The following is a 24,932-nucleotide window of genomic DNA, read 5'->3' as shown; positions in this document are numbered from 1 at the left end:
CGAAGCAGAGATGAGGCAGCGGAGGGAGCGCGGGACTGGTGAGAAGAATGGTGTGTGTGTGTGTGTGTGTGTGTTGGACGTTAACCCCTTAGAGACCTATGACGTACTGGGTACATTATGGCTCCCTGGTACTTAAGGACCCATGACATACCCAGTACGTCATGGCGAAATCGCAGCCCCGGTGGCTACGATCGCTGCAAATACCTTAGATTCGGGGAGGAGAGGACCTCAGGAGGGGGGGTGTCTCCTCCCTGGACCTACAGAGGCTGTGATTGGCTGACGAATGCCGCTCAGCCACTCACAGCCACTAATGTTTCAGCCATTGAAAATTGCTGAAACATTGAAATCCAGCCAAGATCAGCGCAGCTGTAGCACCGATCATTGCCTGGAGCTGGGTGACCTCAGTTTCACCCACCCCCCAGCTCTGATTGGAGAGACCGGCCTTGTGACCGATCTGTCCAATCCCTGTGGATCTGGGGCCGCAGACCACTCCCCTCAGCTTCACTCCGGCGTCTGTGGAAGGTGAGGGGAGCTGCTGACCCATTACTACAGGATGGGGACAAAGTGCGCACATTACTATGGGATGGGGATAAGGCTGGGGACATTACTATAGGATTGGGATATTACAAGGATGGGCACAATACTATTGGATGGGGACATTATTACTATAGTATGGAGACATTGCTATAGGATAGGGACTAGGATGGGCACATTACTATAGGATAGGGACTAGGATGGGCACAGTACTATAGGATGGGGACATTACTACAGGATGGGGACAAGGTGGGCACATTACTGTAGGATAGGGACATTACTACAAGGGGACAAGGATGGGTAACATTACTATAGAATAGGGATACTGCTGGGGACATTACTATAGGGTGGGGACAAGGTTGGCACATTACTAAAGGCTGGGCACATTACTATAGATGGGGACAGTACTATAGGATGGGGACATTGCTACAAGGGGACAAGGATGGGGAACATTACTATAAGATGGGGGACAAGGATGGACACATTACTATAGATTGGGGACATTACTATAGGATGGGGGACAAGGATGAACACATTACTACAAAATGGGGACAAGGATGGGGAACATTACTTTAGGATGGGGACAAGGATGAGTACATTACTGTGGGATGGGGACTAGGATGGGGTACAATACTAGAAGGGGACAAGGATGGGCACATTACTGTGGGATGGGGCACAATACTACAAGGGGACAAGGATGGGCACGTTACAACAATATGTGGAACATTACTAAAAGATGTTGGTCAAAATTTCTATATAGTGCTAATTGTAAGACTATTAGTTACAAGAAAGGAATAAAATGTAAAAAAAAATAAAAAAAATGTTTATATTTAAACAAAGAATGTGCACGTTTGCTATAAAGAACAAGTGAAAATGTTCAAAATCAGTGATCCCAAGGTGTGTAAAAAAAAATAAAATATATTATATATGGTACCAATAAAAATGTCACTTTGTCCTGCAAAGAATGCAGCCCCCCAAATTATTTTTTTGTGTGGCCCATACACCCAGCTGAGTTTGAGACCCCTGCTCTAAATGGTACCCCCTTTTCTCTGATTTTAGGGATCCACATTATACATTCCTGCAAACCGGGAGATGTTCCCAGATCCAAATAAGTATACTACCATTTTCTAGTCAGGTGACGTACCGGTTCATGTTTTCATGAATTCCTTTATCACTTGGTAATATAGCACTCTGGTTCTACACATATAATTTTATGCTGATGTATGCATTTTATGTTATAGATCCCTGGCTGTATAATACTGGAGTCTACAGATACTCAAGCCTCCCTAGGGTATATCTAACCTTTGGTCAAGTTACCACGCTTAAATGGTCCTGGCGGCCTTACGCAATACTCCTTTTTCTCCTTTGGACCATTAGGTATATCCCACTGTTTGATTGTTTTTTTAAAATGTCATATGCTCTTACAAAACGTGTATAACATTAATTCATTTACCTCCTTTTTTCGACACATGTATTGTGCTATACAGTACTATATAAAGAGTGAACAAAGAGGATTTTTTTCTCGTCTTTGAACACCAACACGAGTGGGATAAGGTATACCCACCTAAAATTTTCACCAATCTATGGTCATTAATGATGACTTCCTCTGTACTCATGAGCCCGTATTTCTATTGGTTCCTGCTCTTTTGTTTTATTGTTTTATTATTTTTTCCTTATAATTTTCCAACCATAGGCTCTCTGAGAGAAGAGAACACTAGACAACAGACCATTACATGTATTCCGAATAATTCAAATGACCCAAATTCTCATGAAACATTAAATTCTTTATTATTTTATTTAGACAAACACACAAGAAAAATATTAAAAAGATGGATAATGATATAAAAATATTACCTTCTGACTAGAGTTGAGCGCGGTTCGAGGTTCGTGGTTCTCCAGTTCTAGGCTCGAGTGATTTTGGGGCCTGTTCTAGATCGAACTAGAACTCGAGCTTTTTGCAAAAGCTCGATAGTTCTAGAAACGTTCGAGAACGGTTCTAGCAGCAAAAAAACAGCTAATTCCTAGCTGGCTTTCCGCTGTAATAGTGTAAGTCACTCTGTGACTCACACTATTATGACATTTCAGTGTATAGAGTGCGTGAACAGCGCCTTCAGATCACTGCTGTTTGTATAATGGCGATCGCCATTTTTTTTTTTTTTTTTCTTGTCTTCCTTCCCTAAGCGTGTGCGTCTTGTGGGGCGGTCCAGCATGTCAGCCAATCCCAGACACACACACAGCTAAGTGGACTTTTAGCCAGAGAAGCAACGGCATGTGTGATAGGATGTCCATGTCACATGTCCCTGCATTATAAAAACGGACATTTTCCTCCAGGACGCCATTATCTCTTCTGCGTCCTTGGTGTCAGACATCACTGGCGCAGCTCCGTTCTGAGTCATATCGCCGATACTGCTGTATGCGCTCCATACACAGAGCTGGACAGTATAGGGATAGCACTTTCCATCAGTCCTTTTAAGGGCTCGTACGGGCAGGGTCAGAGTTAAGGTGACAGGTCCTGCAAACAGCGACAGCGTCTGTGTAGCCAAGGTCAGGGATTTCCTCCCTGCATTTCCCTATTAGGAGGGAATAGAAAGGCAGGCTTCCATTCCTCTACCCAGAGCCCCACAATCCTGGCACTGTACCCTCCTGTCCTCTGCACACTCCAACTCATTATAACTAAGCCATTATACTAGCAAACACTGAGTGTACCTAGTGGCATCCTAAACGTGGCTATTGGACTTTGCTATAGTCCCACTAGTGCAAAGACATTTGCAGCACCTCTGCCTGCATTGCACACTCCAACTCATTATAACTAAGCCATTATACTAGCAAACACTCAGTGTACCTAGTGGCATCCTAAACGTGGCTATTGGACTGTTGTCTAGTCACACTAGTGCAAAGACATTTGCAGCACCTCTACCTGCATTGCACACTCCAACTCATTATAACTAAGCCATTATACTAGCAAACACTCAGTGTACCTAGTGGCATCCTAAACGTGGCTATTGGACTTTGCTATAGTCCCACTAGTGCAAAGACATTTTCAGCACCTCTGCCTGCATTGCACACTCCAACTCATTATAACTAAGCCATTATACTAGCAAACACTCAGTGTACCTAGTGGCATCCTAAACGTGGCTATTGGACTTTGCTATAGTGCCACTAGTGCTAAGACATTTGCAGCACCTCTGCCTGCATTGCACACTCCAACTCATTATAACTAAGCCATTATACTAGCAAACACTCAGTGTACCTAGTGGCATCCTAAACGTGGCTATTGGACTGTTGTCTAGTCACACTAGTGCAAAGACATTTGCAGCACCTCTACCTGCATTGCACACTCCAACTCATTATAACTAAGCCATTATACTAGCAAACACTCAGTGTACCTAGTGGCATCCTAAACGTGGCTATTGGACTTTGCTATAGTCCCACTAGTGCAAAGACATTTGCAGCACCTCTGCCTGCATTGCACACTCCAACTCATTATAACTAAGCCATTATACTAGCAAACACTCAGTGTACCTAGTGGCATCCTAAACGTGGCTATTGGACTGTTGTCTAGTCACACTAGTGCAAAGACATTTGCAGCACCTCTACCTGCATTGCACACTCCAACTCATTATAACTAAGCCATTATACTAGCAAACACTCAGTGTACCTAGAGGCATCCTAAACGTGGCTATTGGACTTTGCTATAGTCCCACTAGTGCAAAGACATTTGCAGCACCTCTGCCTGCATTGCACACTCCAACTCATTATAACTAAGCCATTATACTAGCAAACACTCAGTGTACCTAGTGGCATCCTAAACGTGGCTATTGGACTGTTGTCTAGTCCCACTAGTGCAAAGACATTTGCAGCACCTCTACCTGCATTGCACACTCCAACTCATTATAACTAAGCCATTATACTAGCAAACACTCAGTGTACCTAGTGGCATCCTAAACGTGGCTATTGGACTGTTGTCTAGTCACACTAGTGCAAAGACATTTGCAGCACCTCTACCTGCATTGCACACTCCAACTCATTATAACTAAGCCATTATACTAGCAAACACTCAGTGTACCTAGTGGCATCCTAAACGTGGCTATTGGACTGTTGTCTAGTCACACTAGTGCAAAGACATTTGCAGCACCTCTACCTGCATTGCACACTCCAACTCATTATAACTAAGCCATTATACTAGCAAACACTCAGTGTACCTAGTGGCATCCTAAACGTGGCTATTGGACTTTGCTATAGTCCCACTAGTGCAAAGACATTTGCAGCACCTCTGCCTGCATTGCACACTCCAACTCATTATAACTAAGCCATTATACTAGCAAACACTCAGTGTACCTAGTGGCATCCTAAACGTGGCTATTGGACTGTTGTCTAGTCACACTAGTGCAAAGACATTTGCAGCACCTCTACCTGCATTGCACACTCCAACTCATTATAACTAAGCCATTATACTAGCAAACACTCAGTGTACCTAGTGGCATCCTAAACGTGGCTATTGGACTTTGCTATAGTCCCACTAGTGCAAAGACATTTGCAGCACCTCTGCCTGCATTGCACAATCCAACTCATTATAACTAAGCCATTATACTAGCAAACACTCAGTGTACCTAGTGGCATCCTAAACGTGGCTATTGGACTGTTGTCTAGTCACACTAGTGCAAAGACATTTGCAGCACCTCTACCTGCATTGCACACTCCAACTCATTATAACTAAGCCATTATACAAGCAAACACTCAGTGTACCTAGTGGCATCCTAAACGTGGCTATTGGACTTTGCTATAGTCCCACTAGTGCAAAGACATTTGCAGCACCTCTGCCTGCATTGCACACTCCAACTCATTATAACTAAGCCATTATACTAGCAAACACTCAGTGTACCTAGTGGCATCCTAAACGTGGCTATTGGACTGTTGTCTAGTCCCACTAGTGCAAAGACATTTGCAGCACCTCTACCTGCATTGCACACTCCAACTCATTATAACTAAGCCATTATACTACCAAACACTCAGTGTACCTAGTGGCATCCTAAACGTGGCTATTGGACTGTTGTCTAGTCACACTAGTGCAAAGACATTTGCAGCACCTCTACCTGCATTGCACACTCCAACTCATTATAACTAAGCCATTATACTAGCAAACACTCAGTGTACCTAGTGGCATCCTAAACGTGGCTATTGGACTGTTGTCTAGTCACACTAGTGCAAAGACATTTGCAGCACCTCTACCTGCATTGCACACTCCAACTCATTATAACTAAGCCATTATACTAGCAAACACTCAGTGTACCTAGTGGCATCCTAAACGTGGCTATTGGACTTTGCTATAGTCCCACTAGTGCAAAGACATTTGCAGCACCTCTGCCTGCATTGCACACTCCAACTCATTATAACTAAGCCATTATACTAGCAAACACTCAGTGTACCTAGTGGCATCCTAAACGTGGCTATTAGACTGTTGTCTAGTCACACTAGTGCAAAGACATTTGCAGCACCTGTACCTGCATTGCACACTCCAACTCATTATAACTAAGCCATTATACTAGCAAACACTCAGTGTACCTAGTGGCATCCTAAACGTGGCTATTGGACTGTTGTCTAGTCACACTAGTGCAAAGACATTTGCAGCACCTCTACCTGCATTGCACACTCCAACTCATTATAACTAAGCCATTATACTAGCAAACACTCAGTGTACCTAGTGGCATCCTAAACGTGGCTATTGGACTTTGCTATAGTCCCACTAGTGCAAAGACATTTGCAGCACCTCTGCCTGCATTGCACACTCCAACTCATTATAACTAAGCCATTATACTAGCATTTTTGCTGCCAGTTTAAGGGCTGTAGTTGCATTGTCAGGGATATTTATTCTTTATTATTCTGCTGTTAATAAAGCTAGACCACCACTGCAATCTACACCACCTCTCAATTTTTACTACCACATTTTCAGTGCACAATCTTGTCGCAATCAACATGAGTAGCAAAATGACAGATGCTGGTGGAAAGGGGAAGAGGCGTGGTGGAAAAGGCAAAAAAGGTTTTGTCCGTGGGGAAGGTGGCAAAGCTCCATTATCATCTGCTGAAGATAGACCATCTACCAGCAAAAGTAAGATGTCTACTACTTACCGTGGACAATCCGATGTGCTCCCTTTTTTACGGACACGAACAACAGGAACAAAGGTAGATGATGGCCAGAAAAGGAAAATGCTTGAATGGATCTCAAGTGGTCCAACAAGTGCCCTCTCAGCCACTTCAAGTACCGCATCCAAAAAACACCAGTCCTCTGAGTTGTCATCCCAATCAAACTTGATTTCTCCCAGCTCTGAAGTCTCCATCAGCCCTGCACAGTATGGTGGAACTGAGATGGCTGAGTCTGCAGAGCTGTTCAGTCACACTATAGCCTGGGAATCAGAGGTCTGTTCCCAAGCTACAGTGAGTACAGAACAGGAAATGGTCTGCAGTGATGCCCAGAACCTTTGTGACTCTGATTCAGGCCGTGAGGACCAAGTTTCTGAGCATAATGTTGACCCTTTGTCACAAACTGTAACACCTGTGGTTATAGACAATGAGGAACATACTGATGAAGATGAGACTCAGATACCCGATTGGGATGACAACTTAAATATTCGGTCAGGGCAAGAAGAGGCTCGGTCTGAGGGGGAGGGGAGTGCAAACACAACAATTGATGATGAAGTTCTAGATCCCACCTACTGTCAACCCACAGTCAGGCACTCGAGGAGGTCAACAGAGGTGGTGGAGGAGGATGCAACTGATGACGAAGTTACCTTGCGCCTTCCTGGACACAGTCGGAGTACTGGTAGCACGTCTACAACTGCATCCTCAGCCACCACTCTGCCTCTGAGCATTATTCGGGGTGGATCAACAGGTCGCATGGCCTCTAAGCCTTGCCTAGCCTGGTCCTTTTTTGACATAGAAAAAGATCGCCCAAATTATGTGATGTGTAAAATTTGTCGTGATTCTGTTAGTAGAAGGCAAAACCTCAGCAGTTTGACAACTTCTTCCATGAATCGTCACATGAATAAATATCATATGGCCCGGTGGGAAGCTCACCGTGCTGCAATGCGGCCTAGCGGAGCGAACCATCCACTGCCTGCCCCTTCCATGGCATCCGCGCGCTCGTCATCTTCTAGGACTGTGGGGACAGCTGTCACACCTGTTTTTCCACCCACAACTTCCACCACTGTAACCGCAACAGGCAGTTTGCTTGGTAGGTCGTCAGTTGGTTTGGAAGGGGAAACAAGTGAGTGTGTACAGCTCTCTCAGACATCGATAGCACCAACGTTGGATGAAGGCAACATCATGTCTCCGCCTGCACTTTCCTCACAAACCTGCATTTTTCCAGGGACACCCTACTCAACACCGTCTACACACAGCAGCCAGATCTCTGTCCCTCAGATGTGGTCAAATAAAAGGCCACTTCCTGCGACCCATGACAAAGCTAAGAGGTTGACTCTATCCCTATGTAAGCTGTTGGCTACCGAAATGCTGCCTTTCCGCCTAGTGGACACACAGGATTTTAGAGACCTTATGTCTGTCGCTGTGCCCCAGTACCAGATGCCTAGTCACCACTACTTCTCTAAGAAAGGTGTGCCCGCGCTACACCAGCATGTCGCACACAACATCACCGCTTCCTTGAGAAACTCTGTGTGTGAATGGGTGCATTTCACCACCGACACTAGGACCAGTAAGCATGGACAGGGACGTTACATGTCGCTGACTGGGCACTGGGTAACTATGGTGATAGATGGTGAAGGGTCTGCTGCACAAGTCTTGCCGTCCCCACGACTTGTGTGTCAATCCTCTGTCTGTCCAAGTTCCGCCACTGCTTCTGCATCCTCCACCTCATCTGGGTCCTCCACCTCCGCCCCAAGCCTGCCTGGTCAGGCCACCAGCGTTCTCACTGCGCAGAAGGAATCACGCACCCCTCATTACTATGCTGGCAGCAGAGCGCAACGGCATCAGGCGGTCTTTAGCTTGACATGTCTTGGTAATAAGAGTCACACAGCTGAGGAGTTGTGGTCAGCTCTGCGGTCCAAGTTTAATAAATGGTTGTCTCCACTCAACCTGCAGCCTGGTAAGGCCGTGTGCGACAGTGCTGCAAACCTGGGTGCGGCCCTTCGCCTGGGCAAGGTGACACACGTACCTTGTATGGCTCACGTGTTGAACCTTGTCGTGCAGCAATTTTTAACACACTATCCCGGCCTAGATGGCCTTCTGAACAGGCCACGAAAACTGTCTGCTCACTTCCGCCGTTCAAGCGCCGCAGCTGAGCGACTTGCATCGCTCCAGAAGTCTTTCGGCCTGCCGGTTCATTGCCTGAAATGCGATGTGGCGACACGCTGGAATTCAACTCGCCACATGTTACAGCGACTGTGGCAGCACCGCCGAGCCCTGGTGCAATACGTCATGACGTATAGCCTGGGCCAACGAGATGCAGAGGTGGGGCAGATCACCCTGATGGAGTGGTCTCAGATCAAGGACCTATGCACCCTTCTGCACAGTTTCGACATGGCGACGAATATGTTTAGCGCTGACAATGCCATTATCAGCATGACGATTCCAGTCATTTACATGCTGGAGCAGACGCTAAACACTATTCGGAGTCAGGGGGTGGGACAACAGGAAGGGGATGAACTACAGGAGGATTCACATGCGCAAGACACAACAACATCACCAAGGTCCAGACGTTCATCATCACCAAGGCGCCAGGCATGGGACCATGGGGGACAGGGATCAACAAGGGTGCATGGTAGCAGGCGAGATGTTGAGGAAGGTGCAGTAGGACATGAAGAAATGGAGGACGAACTGTCCATGGACATGGAAGACTCAGCAGATGAGGGAGACCTTGGTCAAATTTCAGTTGAAAGAGGTTGGGGGGAGATGTCAGAGGAAGAAAGAACGGTTAGCACCTCTATGCCACAAACACAGCGTGGACTTGGTCCGCATGGCTGCGCAAGACACATGAGTGCCTTCTTGTTGCACTACCTCCAACATGACCCTCGTATTGTCAAAATTAGAAGTGATGATGACTACTGGCTTGCCACACTGTTAGATCCCCGGTACAAGTCCAAATTTTGTGACATAATTCCAGCCATAGTAAGGGACGCACGTATGCAGGAGTATCAGCAGAAGCTGTTACTCGATCTTAGCTCGGCTTTTCCACCAAACAACCGTGCAGGTGCAGGGAGTGATTCTCCCAGTTGTAACTTGCCAAACATGGGACGGTCTCGTCATCTTCAACAGTCTACCCGTACCAGTAGGACCGTATCTGGTGCTGGTAACAGCAATTTTATGGAATCTTTTCATAATTTTTTTAGACCCTCTTTTGCAAGGCCACCAGAGACAACAAGTCTGACACATAGTCAACGGCTGGAGAGGATGATACAGGAGTATCTCCAAATGAACATTGATGCCATGACTTTGCAAATGGAGCCTTGCTCATTTTGGGCTTCAAATCTTGAAAAATGGCCAGAGCTCTCCACTTACGCCTTGGAGATTTTGTCGTGTCCAGCTGCCAGCGTTGTCTCTGAACGTGTCTTCAGTGCTGCTGGGTGTGTGCTGACAGATAAGCGCACGCGTCTGTCCAGTGACAATGTGGACAGACTGACGTTCATCAAAATGAACAAGTCATGGATCCAGAAGGAATTTACTACCCCTGTGTCATCCTGGGGAGAGTAAATGCTTGTGGATTTGGAATGCGCTTGATGCAAATCAAAACATCCTGTTTGCAACTAGGGCACAACTGCTGCCACTGAATGGGTGGGTGTGTGTGTGGCCCAATTTTTGGAAAAAAGGGAGGCTCCGCTTGGAGTAACCCTTGCTTGATGTGTTTTTAAAAGAAGCCAAGATGAACAGAGCTGGGATCAGGAAAGACTTTGCTACCTACCCCGGTGTCATCCTGGGGACGGATAAGAATGGCGTATTTTTGAATGTGCTTGATGCAAATCTAGCTGTGAAGTGTACAACTGGGGCACAAGTGCTGCCACTGAATGGGTGGGTGTGTGTGTGGCCCAATTTTTGGAAAAAAGGGAGGCTCCGCTTGGAAAAACCCTTGCTTGATGTGTTTTTAAAAGAAGCCAAGATGAACAGAGCTGGGATCAGGAAAGACTTTGCTACCTACCCCGGTGTCATCCTGGGGACGGATAAGAATGGCGTATTTTTGAATGTGCTTGATGCAAATCTAGCTGTGAAGTGTACAACTGGGGAACAAGTGCTGCCACTGAATGGGCGGGTGTGTGTGTGGCCAAAGTTTTGGAAAAAAGGGAGGCTCCGCTTGGAGTAACCCTTGCTTGATGTGTTTTTAAAAGAAGCCAAGATGAACAGAGCTGGGATCAGGAAAGACTTTGCTACCTACCCCGGTGTCATCCTGGGGACGGATAAGAATGGCGTATTTTTGAATGTGCTTGATGCAAATCTAGCTGTGAAGTGTACAACTAGGGCACAAGTGCTGCCACTGAATGGGTGGGTGTGTGTGAGGCCCAATTTTTGGAAAAAAGGGAGGCTCCGCTTGGAGTAACCCTTGCTTGATGTGTTTTTAAAAGAAGCCAAGATGAACAGAGCTGGGATCAGGAAAGACTTTGCTACCTACCCCGGTGTCATCCTGGGGACGGATAAGAATGGCGTATTTTTGAATGTGCTTGATGCAAATCTAGCTGTGAAGTGTACAACTGGGGAACAAGTGCTGCCACTGAATGGGCGGGTGTGTGTGTGGCCAAAGTTTTGGAAAAAAGGGAGGCTCCGCTTGGAGTAACCCTTGCTTGATGTGTTTTTAAAAGAAGCCAAGATGAACAGAGCTGGGATCAGGAAAGACTTTGCTACCTACCCCGGTGTCATCCTGGGGACGGATAAGAATGGCGTATTTTTGAATGTGCTTGATGCAAATCTAGCTGTGAAGTGTACAACTAGGGCACAAGTGCTGCCACTGAATGGGTGGGTGTGTGTGGGGCCCAATTTTTGGAAAAAAGGGAGGCTCCGCTTGGAGTAACCCTTGCTTGATGTGTTTTTAAAAGAAGCCAAGATGAACAGAGCTGGGATCAGGAAAGACTTTGCTACCTACCCCGGTGTCATCCTGGGGACGGATAAGAATGGCGTATTTTTGAATGTGCTTGATGCAAATCTAGCTGTGAAGTGTACAACTAGGGCACAAGTGCTGCCACTGAATGGGTGGGTGTGTGTGTGGCCCAATTTTTGGAAAAAAGGGAGGCTCCGCTTGGAGTAACCCTTGCTTGATGTGTTTTTAAAAGAAGCCAAGATGAACAGAGCTGGGATCAGGAAAGACTTTGCTACCTACCCCGGTGTCATCCTGGGGACGGATAAGAATGGCGTATTTTTGAATGTGCTTGATGCAAATCTAGCTGTGAAGTGTACAACTAGGGCACAAGTGCTGCCACTGAATGGGTGGGTGTGTGTGGGGCCCAATTTTTGGAAAAAAGGGAGGCTCCGCTTGGAGTAACCCTTGCTTGATGTGTTTTTAAAAGAAGCCAAGATGAACAGAGCTGGGATCAGGAAAGACTTTGCTACCTACCCCGGTGTCATCCTGGGGACGGTTAAGAATAGCGTATTTTTGAATGTGCTTGATGCAAATCTAGCTGTGAAGTGTACAACTAGGGCACAAGTGCTGCCACTGAATGGGTGGGTGTGTGTGTGGCCCAATTTTTGGAAAAAAGGGAGGCTCCGCTTGGAGTAACCCTTGCTTGATGTGTTTTTAAAAGAAGCCAAGATGAACAGAGCTGGGATCAGGAAAGACTTTGCTACCTACCCAGGTGTCATCCTGGGGACGGATAAGAATGGCGTATTTTTGAATGTGCTTGATGCAAATCTAGCTGTGAAGTGTACAACTGGGGCACAAGTGCTGCCACTGAATGGGTGGGTGTGTGTGTGGCCCAATTTTTGGAAAAAAGGGAGGCTCCGCTTGGAGTAACCCTTGCTTGATGTGTTTTTAAAAGAAGCCAAGATGAACAGAGCTGGGATCAGGAAAGACTTTGCTACCTACCCCGGTGTCATCCTGGGGACGGATAAGAATGGCGTATTTTTGAATGTGCTTGATGCAAATCTAGCTGTGAAGTGTACAACTGGGGCACAAGTGCTGCCACTGAATGGGTGGGTGTGTGTGTGGCCCAATTTTTGGAAAAAAGGGAGGCTCCGCTTGGAGTAACCCTTGCTTGATGTGTTTTTAAAAGAAGCCAAGATGAACAGAGCTGGGATCAGGAAAGACTTTGCTACCTACCCCGGTGTCATCCTGGGGACGGATAAGAATGGCGTATTTTTGAATGTGCTTGATGCAAATCTAGCTGTGAAATGTACAACTGGGGCACAAGTGCTGCCACTGAATGGGTGGGTGTGTGTGGGGCCCAATTTTTGGAAAAAAGGGAGGCTCCGCTTGGAGTAACCCTTGCTTGATGTGTTTTTAAAAGAAGCCAAGATGAACAGAGCTGGGATCAGGAAAGACTTTGCTACCTACCCCGGTGTCATCCTGGGGATGGATAAGAATGGCGTATTTTTGAATGTGCTTGATGCAAATCTAGCTGTGAAGTGTACAACTGGGGCACAAGTGCTGCCACTGAATGGGTGGGTGTGTGTGGGGCCCAATTTTTGGAAAAAAGGGAGGCTCCGCTTGGAGTAACCCTTGCTTGATGTGTTTTTAAAAGAAGCCAAGATGAACAGAGCTGGGATCAGGAAAGACTTTGCTCCCTACCCCGGTGTCATCCTGGGGACGGATAAGAATGGCGTATTTTTGAATGTGCTTGATGCAAATCTAGCTGTGAAGTGTACAACTAGGGCACAAGTGCTGCCACTGAATGGGTGGGTGTGTGTGGGGCCCAATTTTTGGAAAAAAGGGAGGCTCTGCTTGGAGTAACCCTTGCTTGATGTGTTTTTAAAAGAAGCCAAGATGAACAGAGCTGGGATCAGGAAAGACTTTGCTACCTACCCCGGTGTCATCCTGGGGACGGTTAAGAATAGCGTATTTTTGAATGTGCTTGATGCAAATCTAGCTGTGAAGTGTACAACTGGGGCACAAGTGCTGCCACTGAAGGGGTGTCTGTGTGGCCCAATTTTTGGAAAAAAGGGAGACTCCGCTTGGAGTCACCTTGCGGTGTTTTACATGATTTTAGAAGGGCATGCCATGCCTTTATCTGTGTCTCGTCCTCTTTTTCCTCGTAACGCTGTTTTGTTTTCACATGAGAATTTGTCCTTGTCACTTTCCCATGTGTTTGTGTTGTGAGTTGTTTGTCACCTTTTGGACACCTTTGAGGGTGTTTTCTAGGTGTTTTTATGTGTTTGTGATTGCCTGCCATTGTTTCCTATGCAGTTCGAGTTCTTCTTCTGAGGAAGTGACAAGACGATCGTTAAGGGGGATCTTGGGTTGCTTATGTAAGACTTATATTTATGCTTTGGTTCATCACTGCTCTGTATGACCTGTTTGACACAATGTTGATTTGATCCTTGTACCTGCTTGATAAGTATTGCTGTGATCACACCAGTGTCTATGGCTTAATGTTATGCGGCTTGTCTAGTAACATACTGGTGTAATCTAACTCCTGCAACAAGATTAAGGCTATGTGCGCACGTTGCGCAAATACATGCAGTTACACTGCGCTTTGTAGCGCAGCGTAACTGCATGCGTCCTGCATCCCCTGCACAGTCTATGAAGATTGTGCAGGGGCCGTGCGCACGTGGCGTTTTAGAGCGCAGCGCTTCGGCTATTGCCGAAGCGCTGCGTTCTAAGAAGTGACATGTCACTTCTTCCGTGCGCTTTGCTGGCAGCTCCTGCTCTGTCTATGGCAGGAGCTGCAGGCAGAGCGCATGGAATCGGCTTCACTACGCACATTTCTGCAGCGATTTAAAGCGCACATGTGCTCTTCAGATCGCTGCAGAAATTTCACAAAAAATGGTGACGTAGCAGCGACGTCGTTGTTGTCGTCGCTGTGTGTGACACCACCCTAAGATCGTGATCAAACCTGCTGATAAAGCAGGTGCGATAGTGATAATGGATAAAACCTATTATCTGTCTCAGATTAATAGGCAGCTTGAAGATACTTCCACTTACCAACTCATTCCTAGGGATCCCACACCGCGAATACAGACAATAATTAAAGAGAGAATCGATTTTCATCTAAACCAGAAGGCAATCGATAACAAATTAGCAGAATTTCTTGTGAAATCTCATCCCATCACACCGGTGTTTTATATCTTGCCCAAGATTCATAAAAACTTACAGAAACCACCCGGTCGTCCGATTGTCGCCTCCCCGGAGTCTATCCTGTCCCCTTTGGCCATCACAGTTGAGAGGATTATGACACCTCTCATTCCTCAGATTCCAGCATATCTGAAAGATACGTCTGACTTTCTGGCCCACCTATACCAACTAGGATCAGTCCCACCATGTAGCTTGTTGGCTACATTTGACGTAAATAGCTTGTATACGAGCATTGAACATCACGATGGGCTAACAGCAGTAGACTGGTTTCTCAAGAAATACAGCTCCTACTCCCCATCTCAAAATTCATTTTGTATTGATTTACTTCCGCTGGTTCTTGAAAACAATTTTTCCTTTTTCAAGATCAATTTTTTTCTTCAAAAGAGGGGTACCGCTATGGGGTCGAATTTGGTGCCACCTTATGAAAAATACGTACATGGCACACGTTGAAGAAACGTATATATTTAATCACCCGTTATGGACCCAATATGCCATTACATGGAAGAGGTACATTGATGATGTTTTTATAATCTGGCGGGGGGGGATTTAGAATCCTTAACCCAATTCTACGATGATATTAATGGCATCAGACCTGGCCTCACTTTTACCATGCATTCAGACCCACATAGAATTCATTTCTTACATACAATGGTACAGCTATCATCAGAGGGCCAAATCAGTAGAGATCTCTATGTAAAGCCCACAGACAGAAATAATCTTTTACATTACTCTAGTTGCCATCCATCACACACTAAAAGATCATTACCGATTTCTCAACATATGAGAATAAATAGAATTGTTTTTGATCCTACACAGCGTCTTGTTTTTTGCTGGGTATTATCCACTATTATATCTTTAATATATCAGGTAATAATATCATTGATTTCCCTATAATGTTAATGCGATCACTGTTAGCCTGACCAGATTGTTATCTGCAATGTTTTTCAAATATAACTGAAAAATTTAGCCCGTGGTGCTGTGTCAATTATATTGCAGAGATGTATATATTATTGGGTTTTCTTATGTCCTAATATAACATACTGGATTTATAAGGTGGTTGTATTCAATCCTTGATTTTTATAATGTCAAAATATTAAATAGTGGGTTATGCTGGTAATTGCAAACCGTTATGACTATAGTGGATGTTGGATTGATGCAACCACCTGTTTTGATCCCCTAGGATGTGTCCGGCAGCAGTGTCTTTATTTTAGCGCTGAACCTAATTCTAACAAATATGCGGTTCTCCTATGTCTGCTGACTGTGCTGCTGATTTCAGCAACGTCTGCAGCCCACTATGATACAACTTATGTACAGATACGATTTTATACTCATACAATATTGCAGGATGTATTAATATTATGGTATAGTATATTTGATTAAAGTATATCATTAGGTATCTGTTATAAAGGTTGGAGGCTGCATAATACTATTTGGACAACTGGTCGTTGTCATACTTTATATGTTACAATATTTTGGAAAGCCGATGACTGTTCATTAATAATTATAGGTGGATTTGCCCAGTTTGAATTTTGTTTTTATGGTGTTTTTTACCTGCACCTGATAATAAAATAAATATTGCACACTAATGGACTGTTTGATCGCCTCTTTTTCCTCTTTTTCTTGCTAATTGTTAATTGCGATTGTCCTGATAGTCCTGATAATCCATATATTTAAATAATTCATGAATATGTAAAATTATGATAAAAATTGGATTTATGTGGATATTCGGTATGGTCTTAATGTTTGTACATTACATGGAAGAGGTACATTGATGATGTTTTTATAATCTGGCGGGGGGGGATTTAGAATCCTTAACCCAATTCTACGATGATATTAATGGCATCAGACCTGGCCTCACTTTTACCATGCATTCAGACCCACATAGAATTCATTTCTTACATACAATGGTACAGCTATCATCAGAGGGCCAAATCAGTAGAGATCTCTATGTAAAGCCCACAGACAGAAATAATCTTTTACATTATTCTAGTTGCCATCCATCACACACTAAAAGATCATTACCGATTTCTCAACATATGAGAATAAATAGAATTGTTTTTGATCCTACACAGCGTGAAGTGAGATCTTTAGAAATGAGCCAGAAATTCATCTCCAGGGGAAACCCTATAAATGTAGCCCATCAACAAAAATCCCCCGATACACATGAGGACAGGAGAAGAGATACCCCTAGGATTGCTTGTGTCAACACATATCACCCTTTTTCACCCCTCATTAGGAACATCATCTTTAAACATTGGCCTCTATTGGAAACGGCGTACCCCTCCATTCGTGAATTTCTGGAACCCCCATTGTTTTGTAACAAAAGGCCAAAGAATTTAAAAGATAATTTGGTTAGAGCCGATATTGGCTCAACTAAGATTCTACCACATCAGACATTCCTAAGTACTGCCAAAAAAGGCAATTTCCCTTGTTTACGATGCCTACAGTGCAATAACCTGACTCGTGGGAATTCTTTCACACATCCTCTCTCTGGCAAAATCTTCCCAATTCATGATTTCTTTACCTGTGATTCCACATTTGTGGTATACTTGATAAAATGCCCCTGTGGTCTCGGATCTGTTGGGGAAACCACCCAACATATCCGAGACAGAATCAGTAAGCACAAGTCCACCATCCGGTGTAAGCAGACTTTACTCCCTATTCCCTATCACTTCATTACTCTCACTCACACAATAGCACAACTGAGATACTAAGTCATAGAACACATACACCCTATGCGGAGAGGCAGCAACAGGATCCAGTTGCTAAAGGAGAGGGAGGTATTCTGGATCCATACATTAAAAACTTTGGAGCCAAGAGGCTTAAATAGGGAATATGAGACTTTTCACTAATGAGTATACACCACTTTGCACAGTTATCGGTAAATAAATTGTGACTTTCAAATGTTACATGTATGTTTTGTGATTTTTCTTTTTTCATAGGACATATGACATCTATATTGACAACGTGTCATCTCATACCAGTACTGTAAAGCTGCTATATTGCCAAATGAGAATTAACATAAATCATAGACATAATCCAATTATTACTTATTAATTTTTCTCCTTTATTCCTTTCCTCTTAGGCTTCTTTACCCCCTTGATTGAGAGACTCATAACGTCACCCACCTAGCAAAAACAGCACGCAACAACCTCACACTTATTCCTGGACTACAGCACAGTATCGGTTCACAGGATCTATCTGGCTCACTGCGCATGCCTGACGCGCGCTCCCGTATAAGCACAGCACTGTTCATTCTTGGCACATGTAGTTTGCCTTCTGTGCATGCGCCGCTCGGTTCTCCGGGTGGCGCATGTGCGGGATGCGCTTCACGCTAAGTCAGAATGCACCTCACCTTTTATCATGTGGGCGTCGTGTGGTAATTGCCTTCCGCGCATGCGTCACTTGGACACCCGGCGGCGCATGCACGTGATGCGCTCCACGCAACGTCATAGTTTGGTTTCACCCCCAGGAAACACCAACGTTGGATGCGAGTCGCCTTCTGAGCATGCGCCGCTCGGACACCCAGCGGCGCATGCGCGTGATGCGCTCCAACCACGTCACTTCTGCGTCTCACCTCCAGGAAGTGGAGAAGGAGGGCGCGTTCCCCACTAACTATATAAACACCATATAGGGCACTTATCCTCACTCCCAGGCACCATTCACCACATGAATCACCAATGCAGGTATGTGTTAAACAAGGGGCAAACAGCGCTTTCTGCTGTCACACTCTTGCCATTATTGTATCCTTTATTGACTTTCCATAGATACTCTTAGAGGACATACCCTGAATTCATCACCCACTGGGTAAGATCTTTATCCTCTATTGCTCTATTCATCACTATAACTAGTAATCTGTGACCTCACATCTATGTGCATTTTTATATGGTGTCTAATAACCACTTAAAGGAACATGAACGCCTTTACTTATCATTTAGCTCAATCGAATGCACAACATTGCGGTCATAAATTATTTCCATACTCTAAATGGTACCTCCTTTTCCCTGATTTTAGGGATCCACATTATACATCCCTGCAAACCGGGAGATGTTCCCATATCCAAATAAGTATACTACCATTTTCTAGTCAGGTGAAGTACCAGTTCATGTTTTCATGAATTCCTTTATCACTTGGTAATATAGCACTCTGGTTCTACATATATAATTTTATGCTGATGTATGCATTATATGTTATGGATCCCTGGCTGTATAATACTGGAGTCTACAGATACTCAAGCCTCCCTAGGGTATATCTAACCTTTGGTCAAGTTACCACGCTTAAATGGACCTGGCGGCCTTACGCAATACTCCTTTTTCTCCTTTGGACCATTAGGTATATCCCACTGTTTGATTGTTTTTTTAAAATGTCATATGCTCTTACAAAACTTGTATAACATTAATTCATTTACCTCCTTTTTTCGACACATGTATTGTGTTATACAGTACTATATAAAGAGTGAACAAAGAGGATTTTTTTCTCGTCTTTGAACACCAACACGAGTGTGATAAGGTATACCCGCTTTAACGTTGCGCCCTGCAACGTGGGGGTTCCACTCGCTTGCAGCGGTGTGAGGTAGCTTCAGCAACACGTACACAGTCTCTCATAGAAATTCCGGCAGTTTATTTAAAAACACTCAGCATAAACTGCCCTAAAACATAAACAATAAGTCCATTATGGAAGTTTTAGCAACTTCCCCTCTCTCTGGCTCCTGGCAGCGTACAACTCTAGCCAATGTTCCTTCCAGCACCCAGGGCCCTCTGCAGACCTCTGTCTGTCTCTCCTCCTGGAGAGATTCGGCCCTACAGCCCTGGCCTGGCTTGGTTGCACTCACCTCAGACTCAATATCAGAGCCTTGTTTTCAGCCTCCACACAGGCTGATACATCCAGAGCTCCCGGCTCTGCTCTCACTTGTTTCCAGTACACACACTGGACGTCTGGAGCTAGTTTCTATCTAGACTGCCCTAGACACACTCCACCTAGGTTCAGAGATAGGATTGCTTTAACCCCTGGAGCCACACCCACAGGTGGTAAGGAGTGTGTAATCAGCATCACACACCCTTCCATGGCTCTGCATGTAATGCAATCCTGTGGAACCACAGGTCCCAGCCAACTTCACATTGCAGAGCACCCATGCTTCTGCAAAACATACCGGCCCTTTGTTATACAGTCGGTTGATACGTCACATACCCTCTTCCTCTGTTCAAACCCGTAGGGGAGAACACTTGCCAACGACCTGGGGCCGCGAGACAGGGCATCCCCGCCGCCATGCCCCACCAGTCGAGAGGGCTGTCCAAGGTGCCCAAGAGCATAAGTCCCTGAGACATCGCCCGACACTGTCACCAAACCCTGTCGTGTCAACCTAGGGTTAAAGGACGTCCCTTTTCCGGACCGTTCTCTCCTTGACCCCCTCCCAGGGTTACCGTAGTAGAGAGACACGTCCTCAGTCAAACCTACAGTCTTGTCCGAACCTAGGCTTACTCGTGTACCCCCAGGGCTACTGTCGGGAACTCTAAGCTCATAGCGGCCACCATCTACAGTACATCGCAGGGTACTTCTCTGTCGGCGATTCCTTTTATCACGTGTCTTAACTACTGGACCGACACTCCATCTTCCACGTCTTTCCTCTGAACAATGGGGAGAAGACAGCTGCTGTCCCCCACACAGTTGGCAAAGCTGCTCCTCAATTTTCAGGTTTTCTTGCCTCAACCGCTCCATGTCACCTACATGGTGTACCCGATATCCAAGAAGGCTTCGAATGTTTCCAAGACTCTCTACAGTCCCGACACAGATGAATGAAACCATACCAGCTTCCCTGGGTATCTTGCTCTCATTAGCAGCAGGGATTCTTAATTTCACCAATCCCGACTTATTCACCATGTCTTGCATGACTCGTCCGGTTCTTCCAATGATTCTCCCCACCAGAGCCCAGGGTACTTGGACGATATCTTCCGCCAGACTCTGCACTTTCCTTTTATACTCTAGCTGTCTAGTGGCTTCCTCATTTTGCAGTTGGACCTGCCACTTCATACAAACACATCTGAAGTGCATGTCCTTTGGAATAGCCACCCGCTGCCCAGTAATTTTACTGGTGGACAATATCACTAACTGTTCAGCCTCTGGGGTACAGTAGACCTCACACGCTTCCACAGCTCTCTTAAAGTCGTCATGCATGCACTCGATGGCACACGCTTCTCTTAAGTCCTCAGGTATATCCACCATGCACTTGACTACAGAAGTCTCATTCCTCCCTGCCGCTTCCACATGCTTGTCCAGTTTCGCTTCCAGAGTCAGCTCTCTTTGGGCCTCCCCTGCTTCAACAAGTTTGGTCAGGATCGACACTCGCTGCTCCATCTGTTCCAAGGCTACCTGGGACCTGGACTGGTACTCTGTCAAGTGACTTCGGAGCTCAGCCACTTCTTTCTCCAACTCCCTTACTCGACTCTCAGTAGCCTGGCTAAGAAGTGTTTCGTGTTTCAGATAGCCGTTGCTCACCCTCTTGAATGAGTCTTCACCTGCGGACCTCTCTGGTCTACGACACACTATTTCCGAGGCCTCTTTCACCTCTAGACCTCCGGCCTTTCCATGGGGTGCAACTTTGTCATAGTCACCCCTCTCTTGGGTCTCAGCTGCTTCACCTTTAGCCGCCTCACAGATAGGTGGCTTGTCAGCTTGCTCAGAAGCGGGAGAGAATTCAACTTTCAACTCTGGGGTCGGCTCCTTCTCCATGGCTTCATCGCACGGACCACTGTTGTCCCGATTTATCGGTTTCTCTGGCAGCACGTCACCGCTTGCCAGTGTACCCGCCTCAGCTTCAGAACCTTTGGGTTTCTTACTCTTCTTACCCACGACCTTCTCTATATCCTCCATCTTGGTGTTACCAAGCAGGTCCGGCAGGCTCTCAGTCCTGGATGAGACCTCTGGTCCAGACTTCCCCTCCTCAGAGGCTCTCTTCACTTCAGCGCCAGCTGTTTCTTGGGTTTTCACTGCATTACCTTCAACTTCCTCTGGGGTCTCTGCCGTGTCACCCTCAGCCTGGGTGTCACACCCTTCAACAGGCACTCTGTTTTTTTTAGAGATTTGGGGCTGAATTCGCTGTCATCCTCCCCAGCACCAGGTAGTTCATCAGTCTGCTCACCGGGACTGTTGTGGATTATTCCTCCTCCCTCACTCTCTAGGATTCCATTTCCTATACCACTCTCACTTGACAGACAATCAGCTTCACACTTGGAAATCATAGAGACCACCACCATTATGGCCTTGGTGGGCTCCTTCCCTGCACTCGCAGCCTGCTGATTACATGTCACAATGTGTCAGGTCAGTTTCTGATTCCTCTTTCTCTTTTAGGATATCACCGTCTGACTCTACCGTAGCAGTTGTTACTGCTGGCACCATGTCTTCAGTAACCCGGCATGTCACTTTCTCTGCATCCTCAGACGGCATACACTGTGCCCCCTCTTGGCGCTTATTACGTCTTCGGCGTCGAGCGGATGTTTTACCCTTCTCGCTCATCTGTACCTCACTGTACTCGTTTGTCCCCTTTCTAGAGTCAGGGTCTTTACTGGAGTCATCATCACTCTCCCTGGTGTCCTGGACTAACATGTCCCCGCTTAACCAGGTGTCAGTCTCCTCCCCTGAAACTACTTGGGTTTTAGTGGTCAGACTGTCACTTCCCTTTGGAGACGTCACGTCACTAACTGGGGTCCGTCCATTTTTTTCTTTCGTCACCCCTAACTTAGGACAGTCAATTGTAGGAGGTGCTATCTCATCCTTACCACACATAACTGCACAACAAGGATCCCTTTTAACCTCATACGGTAAACAGGCTGTCTTAGGCGGGGGCCGACTCATTCCGGTGTAATCGGTCCCGGCCTCTGTTTTCCATAAGTCCTTAAAGAAGTTGTCCAGTTACCAAAACTGATTTTTTTTTTTCTGATAAATCTTGCTAATATGTGCCCCTCAACACATCTATTATGTTTTTTCAGCAAAATTAGCTTTTATTGTGCACTAGCAGCACACGGTCATTGCTGGCTCCAGCTCTGATGGGGTTAATCTCTCCTCCGACTTCCTGTGTTCAGTTCCTACAAGTCCCAGAATTCTTTGTGGCTCTAGGGAGGTGTCTGGCTTATCTAACACACCCATTGTGTCTAACACACCCACTCTGCTCCCACCCAAACCCTCCTCCCTGCCTCTGATCTCAGTGCATCCACTGAGAAATCATACAGAGACAGCAGCATATACAGTGTATGTGTATGTGTGCGCGTATATACAGTGTGTGTGTATGTGTGCGCATATATACAGTGTGTGTGTGTATGTGTGCGCGTATATACAGTGTGTGTATGTGTGTGTGTATGTCATACTCACCTGTCTGCAGGGTCCCGGTGCCATGCCTGCTTCCAGCCCCTGTCTCGGTCCCGCCGCTCCGGCTGTGTGCAGTCTCCCCGGGGCACGCACGAAGCTTGCAGGACCTGGCCGTGGATCACCTGATGCAGTCACCTGACGCATCAGCTGATCGTAATTCTCGCGGTGTCGCACGGCCGGCTATCAGCTGATCCTGCCGTCAGGGGACTTCATCAGCTGATTACCGGCCGCTCCTGCAGTGATGGGACCGGATCAGACTTCTGTCCAATCGATCGCTCCAGGAGCTGCCGGTAATAATCAGCACAGCACATAAGTGAGTATTATTATTTTTTTTTTTTTTGCACTGATGCTTCAGCTGATTGTATAATCGGCTTTTATACAATCAGCTGATGTGTGATGTGATTCAGGCATTTGATCCTGACACATCATCTGATCGCTTTGCCTTCCAGCAAACCGATCAGATGATATTGGATCAGGATTGGACGGCGCGGGACCCTAACCCAGGATTACTGCGGAGGGGGGTTTATTTCAATAAAGATGGAGTCACTAATTGTGTTGTGTTTTATTTCTAATAAAAATATTTTTCTGTGTGTTGTGTTTTTTTTTTTATCATTACTAGAAATTCATGGTGGCCATGTCTAATATTGGCGTGACACCATGAATTTCGGGCTTAGGGCTAGCTGATAATATACAGCTAGCCCTAACTCCATTATTACCTAGCTAGCCACCCGGCATCAGGGCAGCTAGAAGAGTTGGATACAGCGCCAGAAGATGGCGCTTCTATGAAAGCGCCATTTTCTGGGGTGGCTGCGGACTGCAATTCGCAGTGGGGGTGCCCAGAAAGCTTGGGCACCCTTCACTGTGGATTCCAATCCCCAGCTGCCTAGTTGTACCCGGCTGGACACTAAAATTAGGCGAAGCTCACGTCATTTTTTTTTAAATTATTTCATGAAATTCATGAAATAATTAAAAAGAAAAATGGCTTCTCTATATTTTTGGTTCCCAGCCGGGTACAAATAGGCAGCGGGGGGTTGGGGGCAGCCCGTACCTGCCTGCTGTACCCGGCTAGCATACAAAAATATGGCGAAGCTCATGTCATTTTTTTTTCTTTTTGGGTAAAAAACGGCATACAGTCCTGGATGGAGGATGCTGAGCCTTGTAGTTCTGCAGCTGCTGTCTGCTCTCCTGCATACAATGAACATTTTGAATAAGGAAATGACATCAGACCTTTTTTTTTTCCATCAACAATCTTTAATGGCATTGTGCACTGATTAAAAACGCAGTGAGCAAAAACGCAGCAAAAAAGGCACCAAATCGCGGCAAAAACGTGACATGCAGCACCGCAGGTGACAGAGCAGAGCAAGTTGGTGACATGCTCTGCTCTGACACAGTGTGCTGCATGTCACTGTATCCACTCTGGGACTTGTTGTGCAGGTGACCGGATGATACATGTCACTAACTTGCTCCACTCTGTGACTTCTGCTGCATTGTTCCAACTGTATACACTCTCACCGGAACAAGTCTCAGAGTGGGGCAGTTAGTGACATGTATCATCCGGTCACCTGCACAACAAGTCCCAGAGTGGTGAAAGATAGTGACATGCAGCACACTATGTGTCAGAGCAGAGCATGTCACTGTCTCCACTCTGGGACTTGTTGTGCAGGTGACCGGATGATACATGTCACTAACTGCCCCACTCTGTGATTTCTGCTGCATAGTACCAACTGTATACACTCTCACCTGCACAACAAGTCCCATAGTGGAGACAGTTAGTGACATGTAGCATCCGGTCACCTGCACAACAAGTGCCAGAGTGGAGAAA

The sequence above is a fragment of the Anomaloglossus baeobatrachus genome, chromosome 2, assembly GCF_048569485.1.
Source record: "Anomaloglossus baeobatrachus isolate aAnoBae1 chromosome 2, aAnoBae1.hap1, whole genome shotgun sequence".
NCBI classification, from domain to species: domain Eukaryota; kingdom Metazoa; phylum Chordata; class Amphibia; order Anura; family Aromobatidae; genus Anomaloglossus; species Anomaloglossus baeobatrachus.
The sequence above is the reverse complement of the archived record's forward strand: the minus strand, read 5'-3'. Positions refer to the sequence as shown.